This window comes from Plectropomus leopardus, chromosome 11 (assembly GCF_026936395.1).
Source record: "Plectropomus leopardus strain MGB_pleo_1.0 chromosome 11, ASM2693639v1, whole genome shotgun sequence".
Classification (NCBI taxonomy): domain Eukaryota; kingdom Metazoa; phylum Chordata; class Actinopteri; order Perciformes; family Serranidae; genus Plectropomus; species Plectropomus leopardus.
Window position 1 is genome coordinate 23,495,824 of NC_142186.1, and position 12,596 is coordinate 23,508,419.

Here is a 12,596-nt window from a genome sequence, read left to right on the forward strand (position 1 = left end):
AATGTGGGAATCAGCGGGGAATACACGCCTGCCAAGTCCTCGGGCCATTGTGCCACAGTCGTGTTTGGCTTGCAAGCCAATGCTCAAAGGCAAGGACGATTTCCAAAACGTACACCTTCTGTATATCTGTACCCAGCTAGAAGAAAGAGGAGCAAAGATGAACAAGGCTGCTGTGAAGAAGAAGTGAGCACTTAACTGGGACAAACATACAGTAGAGAGGGAGAGGAGGCACAATTGGAAAGAGAGAGCACAGGCGCGAGGAGGCAATAGGGGAAGCACAGAGGAAGGAAGACAGAAAGAAATATTGACAAAGCCTAGATATACACATAAGTCACCCGACACGACCCGCCTGCTCCCTGTATTTTATAGAGCTGCTCTGCGCTGGCGGAACAGCATGACAGGCCAGTTCCTTCAACGGAAAATATGGTCCCTCTCTACCCTCCCGCCTCTCGCTCCGCTATCACTCCTGTTTTCTGTCTATCCCACCTGATATCATTCTGTCACCTCTGCGCCGGGCTCTTTTTTCCATCATCCCCCCCTATTTCTTTCCTCTCACGCTTTTATTGGTGCTCTACATTCCCGCCCGTCATGTTTCACTCCTCTGTTTCTATCCATCTTCATGTCGCTCTCTTAATCCCCTCTCATTTGCTCTCCTCGGCCCTCATCCCTCCCGTTTCTCTTCCTGGCTCTCCCGGAGCCGTTTCCGCGCTGTCCCATTTCCACCTACTCCTCTCCGTTTCCCTCATTCTTCCTGATTCATTTCCTCTCCTCTAGCCCCCCCCCCCAATTGTGCTGCGTACATTGCCATCCCTCTCCACCCTAAGCTCTCCTATCTCCATCTTACACCTTTCCAACTATATTTCCTCTGACCTCCGTGGTTTTCCTTTAGTTCATCTGTCACTCTGTCTCTCTATCACCTCTGTAAACTTTATCCATCTACTTCTTTAAACTGAACACTGGCCTTTTCACTTTTGCCCTTTTCTTTTCTTCCTGCAGCTTTTTTCTGCCTCCCTATAGATGTCTTTTGTCTCTCTCCTCCTTGAAATTAAGCAAATGCATTCACCACATTTTCCTCTGTGTTACTGTTTACACTGTTGTCTTATCCTCTAACTCCTTCTCCCTCCTTTCCCTCTTTTTGTTCATTCCTTCCTTTCTTTGCTCTCTTTTCTTATTCTCTCCCTCTGCATTCCAGCCGGCCCTCCCTCTCTCATCCGCAGCCTGAGCACAGAGCCCCATGTGTCGGAATCAATTAGGGCTGAGAGCCGTCGCGGCCGCTCTTTCACGGAGGTAAATATTAAACTGCACCAAGCACCGAGGAGGAAGAGAGGGAGAGAGAGGAGGGGAGAGAGGGAGCCCTCCGTCCCTAATCCACCGCATCGATCAGGCGGGGATGAGGGTAATATATTATTTTGACAAGATACGATTCTCCGACGCGCACCGCTATCCCCGGCGATCGATTTCTTTTTTCTCTCCTTTTTTCTTCCCTTTTCTCCCCCTCAGCGAGTGGGACAGAGTTTGTGTGTTACTGTGTGAGCGTCAGAGATAGGGTGCGTGTGTGTGTGTGTTGTTGTCGGGCGTCTTGGCGTGTGCATGTGCACTGGAGTGTGGATGGGTGACAATAGGAACAGCATTAGGAAATGTGGGGAAGAGATGAGGATGGTGCTGCTAGTAGGTCTGCACTTTTACAAACAAGCTCCTGTCTAAACAGCTAAATCACACACTCGCCCAAAAGATGGATCGTTGAGGGGAGAATCTAAGAATTGTATTTTGTGTTCATTTTCTGGGGGTATATGCACGGTGCGGCACACAAGGAAGGATGTCAAGGCTAACAGTTGGTCAAATAGGCAGAGCTGACCTATTGTAAAGTTAAGTGTCCTCCCCCGCACAGTCCCCTCTGCTCCTGTGACTCCCCTCTATGTCGCTTTGTAAACTGTGTCTAAATGCAAAATTCACAGATCAATTTTTTTTATTCAACCTCTACCCCCCATCAACGCGCTCCCTCTGCCCCCTGCCTCTGTCCTCCTCAAACAGCTTCACATCTCGCTGTCCTCCAGTGTTGGAGAGTGTCCTACCAGCCTAATGTACATCTGTGTGTGTGTGTTGTTGGGTGTCCACATTTGCGAGTGTTTGTGTGAAACCTATTCTCACAGCAAGTCACAGAAATGACACAAAAAGCTGAACTCCTCGCATCACATTCTATGGAAAAAAATAGATCTAGTTTTTGCGGTGCTGAATTTGTAGTTTCATCAGAAAACTAAAAAATTTATTTGTGAGTGCTTGTGTGATATTTTTTACATAAACAATAAGCAAGTTTGTAATGTTAAACCCATTAAAGATCCACAGCCAAATCTGAAGCCATACACAGATTTTCTTTTAGCAACCCAACCACTTGAACAAATGTTGGTGTTGTTTCTGCAAATCAGGGATATGTAACAATTGCACATTATTATGTAGTGGATATGTTTAAACTTCACATTTCTTTACATTTTAGCAACACTGTGATCAATGTGTGGGTATGTTTATGCACAAAAAACACATGGATACATAAACACATGGATAGGGTTACGAAAATATTTTTTGGCTTAAAACACCCAGTTATGTTGCCAAATTCATGGTTGTAAAAGTGGTACTCCATTTAAAAACAACTGTTTTTGTTGTTTGCTTGTCTTGAACAACGGCCGCTGCTTTCTGCAGCTTGGCAACCATTTCAGCTAGGTGACGTGCCATCCCCTCCACTTCCCGATGACAGAGTCAGCTCATATACAATTAAAAAGAACTACATTACTTTAGAAATGTTGATTTGACAGTATGAAACACGGTATGATAGTATGGTGTGGTATGACAATAGTATGAAACAGGGATCTGTGGTTTGCACAAACGTACAATGCTGACATTTTCTTCTGGCCACTGTGCTGCTTTAAGAGTCTCACAGCTTCATAAACCCCTTCACAAAAGCATAAGATACCATATAATACACCTACATACGGTTAATGTATGTTACCTGGCTAATATGAAACAGCAGAAAATTAAAATGAACCAGTAGCTACAGAAGGAAGTTCAGCCTTCTAGCAGGATTAAAAGCTAGATATTTTTATCAGGTGATGGGGGAGACTAAAATGTAGCAAAAAGGCCTGTGAATACTGGCCAGAAACATACATCCACTCTGATGATCATGCTTCTCTGTGTCTACTGGAAATGTATACATTGCGCATTGAATGTCCGTGAACAGCTGTGGTCATGCAGACACGTACACGGTTTCACTCACGGTACAATTTAGGGTCTGCGTCAGCCCTCAGCATAAGGAGGGAGGGCAGATAATGGAGCTAATTGTGAAGACACCCCTGGGTCCATAGTGAATGTCTAACAAATATCCAACTTAAAACTAACTTAACTGCCGTGTTGCGGCTGCAGTTCGCCATAGACCGCACCTTGCTGTGCACACAGTCTGCGTGGTCACACAAACAGGGGTACTTGCACATACCCTCTGCAGACAGGGGAGGATGACAACATTTAAATCATGCAGATCAAAGCGGACTCTTGTGGACACATGGACATAGATAATATGAATTAGACTCAAGTAGGCAAATGTTTGCTAACAAGTTAGCTATAACTACCTTTACTACTACTAGAGAATAACGTCAATACTGGACTATTCTGCAAAACCTGAGGATTCGTCCATTGTCAATGTTTTTAAAATGATTGCTTTCTTCAGTGTTTGCACAAGGCAGCTCATTTGACTCAGTTTAGAGAAAGATTGTTGTGATGATCGATAAAAAAACAAACATTAAGTAATTTAAGTGATGAGACACGAATATGCCGGACACCAAGCCACACCCTTACACAATGTCTACAAAGCCAGCAAAGCGAAAGCAGCATGTTAGCAGAGCACCAGGAGGAGTTTCACGAGCGTCACAAAGGATGTGTTCAGGCACAGTATCAAGTGTAGGTCACCCTAATTTTGGTAGAGCTCTAAGCCAAACATGCAATAACTGTATATACGTATGTAATATGGAGGAAAATAGACTTGAAGCGCAAAACTCTACTTTGGGTTGTGGGCATGTGTATGTAGCACGATTCAACAGCTAGCCGTTACGCTGCCTAAGCAGCTGTATTGATTACAATAAAAGCTCATTTTTTTGGATTGTTTCCTTTATAAAACTCTTAAGTTTTGTTTTCTTGGATTAACATGATTATGATTAAGTTAAAGCAGACCGTCCATACAGCCTATTTGAGATCAGGCTTATGCATGAGTGTGTGTAATTGTATGTGTGTGTGTGTGTGAGCACTCCTACATGCAGACATGATGACCCCGGCAGACAGCAAAAATACAACCCATAGGACACCGTGTCACACAATGCAGAACTATCAAGGTTATGCTGTGCATGTGAGTGTATCGAGAGTGTGCACAATTCCTAAATGTACATGTGTGCCTGCACTCTGTAAGTATGTGTTTTTTGTGGACAACATACTTTAGTTCCAACCTGTCCTTTTGAGCGTTTTGATGATATAAACAAGTCATGTCTTCATGCACACACACCCCGGCACCCAACCGGTTTCCTCTCTCAGAAAGCTCTGTCCAAACAAGCACAACATCACCCGCTGGTGTCTCCTCCCGCTCGCTCCACTCTGTCTTACTCCTTGTCTCCCACTTTCTCTGTTTCTGCCTGCCGTGCGACTTAGTTTTCCTCTTTCTTTCTGTCCGCTCTTGCTTTTATTGTGCCATTTTCTGCCACTTTGGTCCAAGAAAGGGAGGCCGTAATGCAATCTCTCCCCCTCTCTGTCCCCTGCTGTGAGGGAGAGAAGCTTGGCCTGTGTGCTGGGCCGGGGAGAAGGGGGAGAGACGGGGTCAAGGTGAGCTCTAATACACTATTGATCCGCCCCAATTGAAAACCTGATGGAAATTTTACCCCCCTCCCCTCCCTTCCTCCTCATCCTTCCCCCGCACCCCTCTCTCTCTCTGTTTTTCTCCCCCCTCCTTTCGTCTACCGCGCCCCCTCCCTTCCTATCTCCCATTCTCCTCTTCCCTTATGTCTTTTTTCCTTTCCTGTGTGTATCCTCCCTGGTGTCTAGAGTCTTCCTCTTTTTCAGTGTCTATCGCCGTTCACTCCAATCTGTTTTCTCTCCCAGCTGAATGTCTCTTTCAACCACTGACCACTTTCTCTCCCTTGCTATCTATCTCCGTGCTGGGCAGCACTCTGCCTCCATGTCTTTTAAACTGTGCCTCTAATCATTTCCTCTCCTCTCTTCTCCTCCTTTTGGTCTCGCCATCTCCCCTTTTCCAAGCCTGCTCCTCTCTTTTTCTTTTTAAATCCCTTGCTACCCCACCCCTTCCTGCTGTTTCTGTCTCTCTCACTCATTTTCCCTCATCCCCCTCTCTGAGTGTGCATCAGATGGTCCATTTCTCTCTAACCCAGTGCATATTGATCCCTATGGCAGTAGCATGCAGGGTGAGGGCTGTGAAGACCACAGCTACAGTGTATTAAACGCCACAAACGCTTTGGACGTGGGGCCTGAGACACGCCTCCCCGGCAGGGCCCTGTCAATAGCTGCTCCCTCCTGTCAACAGCAGCCAAATGGCCTCTCAATCTGGGACTTGTGATGGGCTACAGATTGGTACACAGAAACTGCAATGGATGTGGCACAGAAAAATGGACAGAATCTTGATGGGAGAAAAGCCATAATTAAAAAAATAAAATAAGGAGATGTGTATAAGGTAATTTTCTCTATAATGGCGAGCAGCTTTTAAAAAACTGAATGGAATCATGTAAAATAATTTCCATTCAGATGCCTAACATGTCGCACAACAAAATCTATGACCTCAGCTTTCAATTTGCCCCATTCTTTGCCTTAACGGGCTTCATAATAACACACTCTCGTCCTGCAGTTTTGGTGGAACAGCAATTATGGACGCGGTCGAGTGTGCTGTACACTGTTCAGGCACATCAAACAAAAGAGGCACAAACGCTGGGAAGGCCTGAACAATAGAGATGGCAGCAACAGAAGTAAACCTTTCACAGCTCCCCATTACTATCCCACTTAACAAGACAGACCACAACCCTCTCCCTCTCTCTGACTCTATGCAGAGTTGGCTGCTATCACCGCGCTGCTCGAGTGGGAGATAAATGGAGTGAGTGTGTGTATGTGTGCGTTTGATTTATGTACTGTTGTGTACGTGTCAGACGGCCGAGCTATCAGGACCACCATCTCCCAATAGACATACAAATGCTACAGCAGTGGAGGGACCCCTCTGTCGACCCCGAGACCTCTGATACACATCTGGAAACAACAGAGCGCACCGAGCGGGGATTGGAGGGGTTTGTTAGTGTAGGAGGAGGAAGAGGAAGAGGAGGAGGAGGAGGAGGGGAACTTCCTTCATTGCTTCTGTGCTTTTTTTTCCATTTTCATTCAAAGGAGATTCACTGGGTCCCTCACTCTCCGTCTCTCCATCTCCGCTCTGCCCTTTTCTGTCTCGTGCTGACGAGAGGAAAACGGCCTCTGTGCCTTCACCTTACACTCAACTTTACAACTTCTGTCCGCTCTTGGAGGAATAATCTCACAGGTAGCGGCGCTCTAGCATGCAGACTGGAAGTCCTGCTTGGTTGCTTTCACATTAAGTTTCCGTCAGCAGTGTCAGGAGGTATTTCTGTATGATCCTGATCTCACGAGAAATGTCTTATTTCTTTTGTGGGAGAAAAAAACACGACCAAAACCTAATGTACTACCATCTTTTCTTTAATTTCACCTCTCACCCTAACCTCTGTTTGACCTTCAACAGCTTTACGTGTAGGTTGATCTATTTTCATAGAGCATGTTATTAGAACAGTGTAATGTAATTGCATCTCACGGTTTAAAATATGTCACCACGTTTTCTGCATTGCTTCTAATTTGTCCGCTAACCTGCATTCAGAGTTCAGACACCTGTTCTATTTTCCCACTTTTCTCTTTCAATCACTCTTTTCTTCTCTCCCTTGCTGTCTCCCCTCTTTCTCGCCCCTCCCTCTCTTCACCCTCTCCATCTATTTCTTTCTCTCTAGGAAGGAATCAGTCTCACCTTAATTGCTCTTAAATCGGATTAATGACTGACCGGGGACAACTTGACTTAATCTCTCTTCTAGTAAATCTCTTCCTCTCCCCTCTTCTCGTACATCACTCTTAAACATTTTATCCTCTCCTGCTCCCTTTATCTCTCGTCCTCCCTTTCTCTGTCCTCAGTCCGCTTGCTCCCTTTTCACCTCCTCTACCTCCATTTCATCTCCCTCCCTTCTTTCTCCTCTCTCCCTCCATCACTCCCCTCATGAGTCAATCATTCTTTCATCTTTTTTTTTGGACGCACTCTGTCATGCTTCAGCTCTGCTCGTCATCCGGGTCCCTTCATCATTTTCCCCCTCTTTTTCTCGCACTCTTTCGACAACTTTCTATCATCCTTTAACTTCATCATCCTGAGATTTTGCCAAAACCTCTTTGACTTGGCTGTCACTCTGTCTCTCCATTCTCCACTTTGTCTTTCTCTCTCTCTCTCGCTCACTCTGTTTTTCTCTCTCTACAAGGTTGGCCAGTCGCAGGGTGTTGTGTATGTGTTAGCGCGCGTCGATGTGGTCCTGTCATTGCCTCCTAAGTGCTTTGGCAATACTAGGGATCTGCTGTCATGCCAGTGCAACTAATCTCAATCGAATTACACTGAACTTGTATTGAGATGGAGATAAAGGACATGAGCGTCCGTCTGTGTGATTGCTCAAGCAGCTCTGTAGAAAAAAAGCATGCAGACGGATAGTGCACATGCACACGCATGCATGTAGGATATCAGTTTTGATGGCAATGACACAGTTTTGGTCATAATCCTAAATTAAACCAATGCCAATAAAAGCACAACAATTCAAAAAGTGTGGGGATGCTAGATATTTTTGCCGATATCCGATATGCTGATAAATGACAACTCAGTTAACCGATAACAGATATCAATATACAATAACTACCCTTTTCCCTCTAATCTTAGCGATCATTGAGTCTCTTCTGTAGTGGAATTAACATCATATTATGCATATTCTAATTGTGATGGTCCACCAGCAGATGAAAACATAAAACACAATGCTTTTAGGGATATGTAGTATTAATTGTTCGTGCAAAATAAGAAAAATACTTTAATTTAGGGTTGATGTTTTGTACATGTTCACTTTGTTAATAAAAATATATATCTGTTTATCATATAGGCAGAAATCAGCATGTTTGCTGATTACAATATTTCATTTTAGAGCCAATATCTGCTGATACCAATGACGTGCCAATATTATTGTGCATCCCTGAAAAAGTGCATTACAGTTTAATCCAAAACAACAGCAGCAGTGTCATACTAGAGTGATCCTTGTTAAGGGTATAAGGGCAAAGAAATTGTGCCACCTCCCAAACCCCTGCAGTTCAAAAAAACGGAGGGAAAAAAGAGGCCAGCCTTGTGGACAAAAGCTCATTTTCCTCTTGGTTGCACACTGCTGCAGGCGGGCTAACATGCCACAGGAGAATTCAACCACTCATACCTTTGTTTTGCTCAGGTTTTTCTCAACTTTACACACAGCAGCAGAGCCATAACTGAGAGTGAACCAGGATTTCTATGTCAACCCACGAGGCATGTGCATGGCTTGTCCAGCTTGAGGCCAACCTCGATGATCTGAGAGCCACAAAGTCGTCCCTTTTTTTTTTTGTTTGTGATTGTGACAGAGAAAAGGAGAATCTGTCATTTCCAAATGCGTCCACATTTGTTCACCTTCCAGTTTTGCTTTGAGCCACTTCCACGTCTCCTTCTTTCTCCCATTTCTCTCACACTTCAAAGCCCCCCCCCCCCCTCAACCTCCCAACCTCTTTGCATGCCCATCTGCCTCACATCGCTCCTGTATCTGTCCTTTCTCTCTCTCTCTCACACACACACAGTGCAGTCGGGATTAAGCATTTATCTCGGTGGTCCTCCTTTCGGCCCTAAACGCCCGTGAGGATGATAAGAGTCGCTGGGATTTGTCAAATTGTGCACCATTGATTAACTGACCTTTCACGCCTGCAAGTCTCTCAGCCACTCCACTAACTGCCGACAGGCTAGATAGAGAGATAGATGGATACATCTGGCTGTTATTATTGTGTACAAGTTTGTAGTTACCAGGTGTGGCAGCAAGAGACGACAGGGGTATGAGGGCCATGGGAGAGAGGGTGGGGGGGGTAAATGAGGGAGGGGGAAGCAGGACAGAGGCTTGGAGATGGTTGGAAAGATACAGAGGAGTCCTTCAATTGCCCTATAAGCTCGGAGTCTAACAGGTAGAAGTGTGTCTACAAGCAAACAGTAATGCATGCTGAATAATGAATAATAAAACATAAATTTTAAGGTGAGCCAAGGGGCTAATATCAGACAGGAAGAATTAGTGAGGGAGCAGAGGAGCCGAAGGAAGCGTTCAGACATTGGCTGGCTGGAGGAGAGTCTTGCATGTGATCAGTAATGGCCGAGGGCTACTACATGGCGCATTTGACACCTCTGATTATTCACAGACAGGTGCTTTGACGCTGAAATGTTTTAAAAAGCAAGAAAGAGGTTTTAAAATAAAAAACAAAAAATAAAAAACTGAATCCAAAGCTGATCAAAGTGGGGTTGCCATGGTATGACATTTTCATGGTACAATTACTATCTCCAATATAATACAGAATACAATACAGATTTAATATTATTATCAGTCAGAATGACCCGTAAATGACTGAAAACAGGAGGGTTAGTTTTGGTTGAGCAAATGTTTTTTCATTATAATTAATACTTGAAACCATTTTTTAATGGAAGCATGTGTAAACAGCCTCCCTTTTGAAAATAGCTAAAATAAACAATGACATTCTCAACCCAGTTACTTTTTTACCCCCAATATCGTTGATAAGCAAATGTCAATCGCCATATTTTATATGGAAGGATACCTTAATCAACTTTTATGTCACGGTATATCTTAAAACTGGTATATTACTGCAAACTCCTAAAAGTAAAGAAAATCTTGCAACTTTCATTATTGAATCAACACATGATGTCATAATCAAAATGTCTTTGTTCATAATTTGCAGTGAGAGTTCCTGAATAACATTCACTGAGAGAAGGTTTCAAATATTTCATATTGTAATGTAGCTTCAGATTAATACAAAAACAGGGATAAAATTACTAATCCATCTGCAAGTGTCACAATGTAATCTCCATATGTACAGTTTTAAAGTAGCGCCACATGACTCTTCCCGTGGAAAAACATCTTGACCTGAAGTGACTTCAGGTCCATATAATGTGAAAATGTGCTGTTTTTCTTTGCAATTAATGAGCGTGTTTTATCAAAGAGAAACGAAGGCGAGAGCAAGAGAAAAGCAGCGAGTAAAGCAAAGGGAGATTGAGATATTGGCAAGTTGAAGGTGAAGTCCACCCACCTGGACCTCCGCGTCGCCCCGCCTCAGAGATGCACCTGAGGCCGAAGCCCGATCACCGTCTCTCGGACTGGACTGGAGTTTGCTCGCCGCTGCGCTTCTTGAGTTCCGATCCGGGAAGGAGGAGGCGAGAGGGGGAAAGTGCCGCTGTCGCACTGCACGAAGGCGTCACTGTAAATAAAATTATAGTCCATTAAATTCTCACGGTGAAAACACAAAGACAATTCTTTTCATTCAAATCTGAAATGAAAATAACAAAATGAGAGTAAATAAATTAGGGCAGCGCTGGCGCTTTGGTCCAACTGAGTGGAGCCGATCCTGGGGCTTGTGTTGTTTTCCCGCAGGACCACTGCTGCCACATGGACCACAGATCAATCACCTTATTTACTCTTTACTGTCGTACAGTAACGGAGACAGCTAACGGGAGGAAGAGATGCCAGAACGAGAAAAATCACTATAATAACCCCATAATGACTTTGGTACACTTAACGACTTTATACTCACTCCACAAGTTAATGTCTCTGAAATATTTCAACAAAATCCCCAATGCATTAATTATATGGAAGTATATATATATATATATATATATATATATATATATATATATATATATATATATATATATATATATATGAATGAGGTTTTAGCTCTTTTTACGCACAGGGTGTATCCGGGTTTCTCGGCACACAGAGCGGATCCAGAGGCCCTGAATGCAGCTCAGCGAGAGGCTCTGCTGTCTTGTTATCGATATATGAGAAGCTTGCTGGAAAGGATATTGACCGCACTAACTAGCCGCACTTTGATCATACGAAATTGCTTTCCAGATGACAACACATTAAGGATGAGAGCATTTTTAAAAAATCAAAACCCGCCTCTCGCGCCAGTCAGAAGTTTCTTTTCCGAATGAGATGGAGATGAGGAGAGGTGAGAGCCCCCATAAGTCGACTGCCTTGATGAATAAAAGAAAGGCGATAGTCTATTTCCAAAAAGAGAAAAGTGGGGGGGAATATAGAGAAAAGAGAAATATATTAGGAAGGAAGGATACATTCAAAATCTTACATCCTCATCAAAGAATCACGATCTTAACCCCGAAAGAAAAGTTTGATTCACAGCCTGTACTTGACATAAAAAAGCCCAAATAAAGTAACATGTAAAAATTTAGGAGTATAATATAAGAGAATAATTAACAGTTCTCTAAAAAAAAACCAGCTATAAAGCAAAAGCAAAGATGTACGAGTAAAAAAGAAACGGCAATATTTGTATTTTCCTTTAGTGGAAGTTACGGCGAGTGAATAACTAATGAATAACGGACAGAACAGCAGTAAATGAGTAAGGCGTTTTTTATTCTACATGATATTTTTTTAAAAGATGAAATTAAATCGATTATTTTGAAGTTATAAAAATTATGGTATTATGGTGGCAACCTAATTTAATATTTGTACATTTTGTGGAAAAGGTGCAGCATCAAGTTTTGAACAGGATGCTTAAAAAATAAACTTGAGTACAAACCATTCGTTCGATTATAATAATAATAATAATAACAATAATTTAGGGAATAGGCCTATTACTTTTAAACGAAAGTTTTATTTTACTTGTTATATGAGAGCAGATCTACTTAATGTAATCGACCTTTTATTATTATTCTTATTGACATTGTTATTATTAATTATTATTATTATTATTATTATTATTATTATTATTATTATTATTATCCCTATAAATAAACGGAGCAAGAAGGAGCTATCAGTGGCTGCAGGTATTTATATGATGTGTCTGCACAGTGTGTGGCAAATAGCAGCAGCGTTAAAGCGCTGATATTATAACAAATGTAATTGGACGGGTTAACGAGTTCAAAGCCAGTCGTGTAGAGGTGAAGGATGAAGGAGGGGAGGGTGAGTGACGTGGGGAGAAATTTCCCCAAATGCCATTTAATGTCGGAAATATTTCCACCAAGTATTGACAGCGCAGAGACGGATGAGACGGCCGGCGAGAAGCGGCACAAAACCAGGGCAATAATCCAATTAAAGCGGCCTGAGCTCGTGGACGAGGCTGCAGAGGAGAGGCTCACGCGTTGGCCTGAAACTTCACACACAGGAAACACAGACAGGACGAAGAGTTACAGGCCAACGTGCTGAAGAAGAGTGAGACTGTTTGATAAGTTACAAAAAGCCAGAACG

At 43.2% G+C, this 12,596-nt stretch overlaps 1 protein-coding gene across 3 annotated transcripts in view; it reads right to left on the bottom strand.

Moving 5' to 3' along the window:
- The window catches only part of erfl1 (Ets2 repressor factor like 1), a 107,925-nt gene that overhangs the window by 34,103 nt on the left and 61,226 nt on the right, over positions 1-12,596 (bottom strand). For all 3 annotated transcript variants that reach the window (XM_088084897.1, XM_088084898.1, XM_042489131.2), the window contains one exon: positions 10,423-10,590. The gene's annotated coding sequence lies outside the window, so the exon portion shown is untranslated. The remainder of the gene's footprint in view (positions 1-10,422; positions 10,591-12,596) is intronic.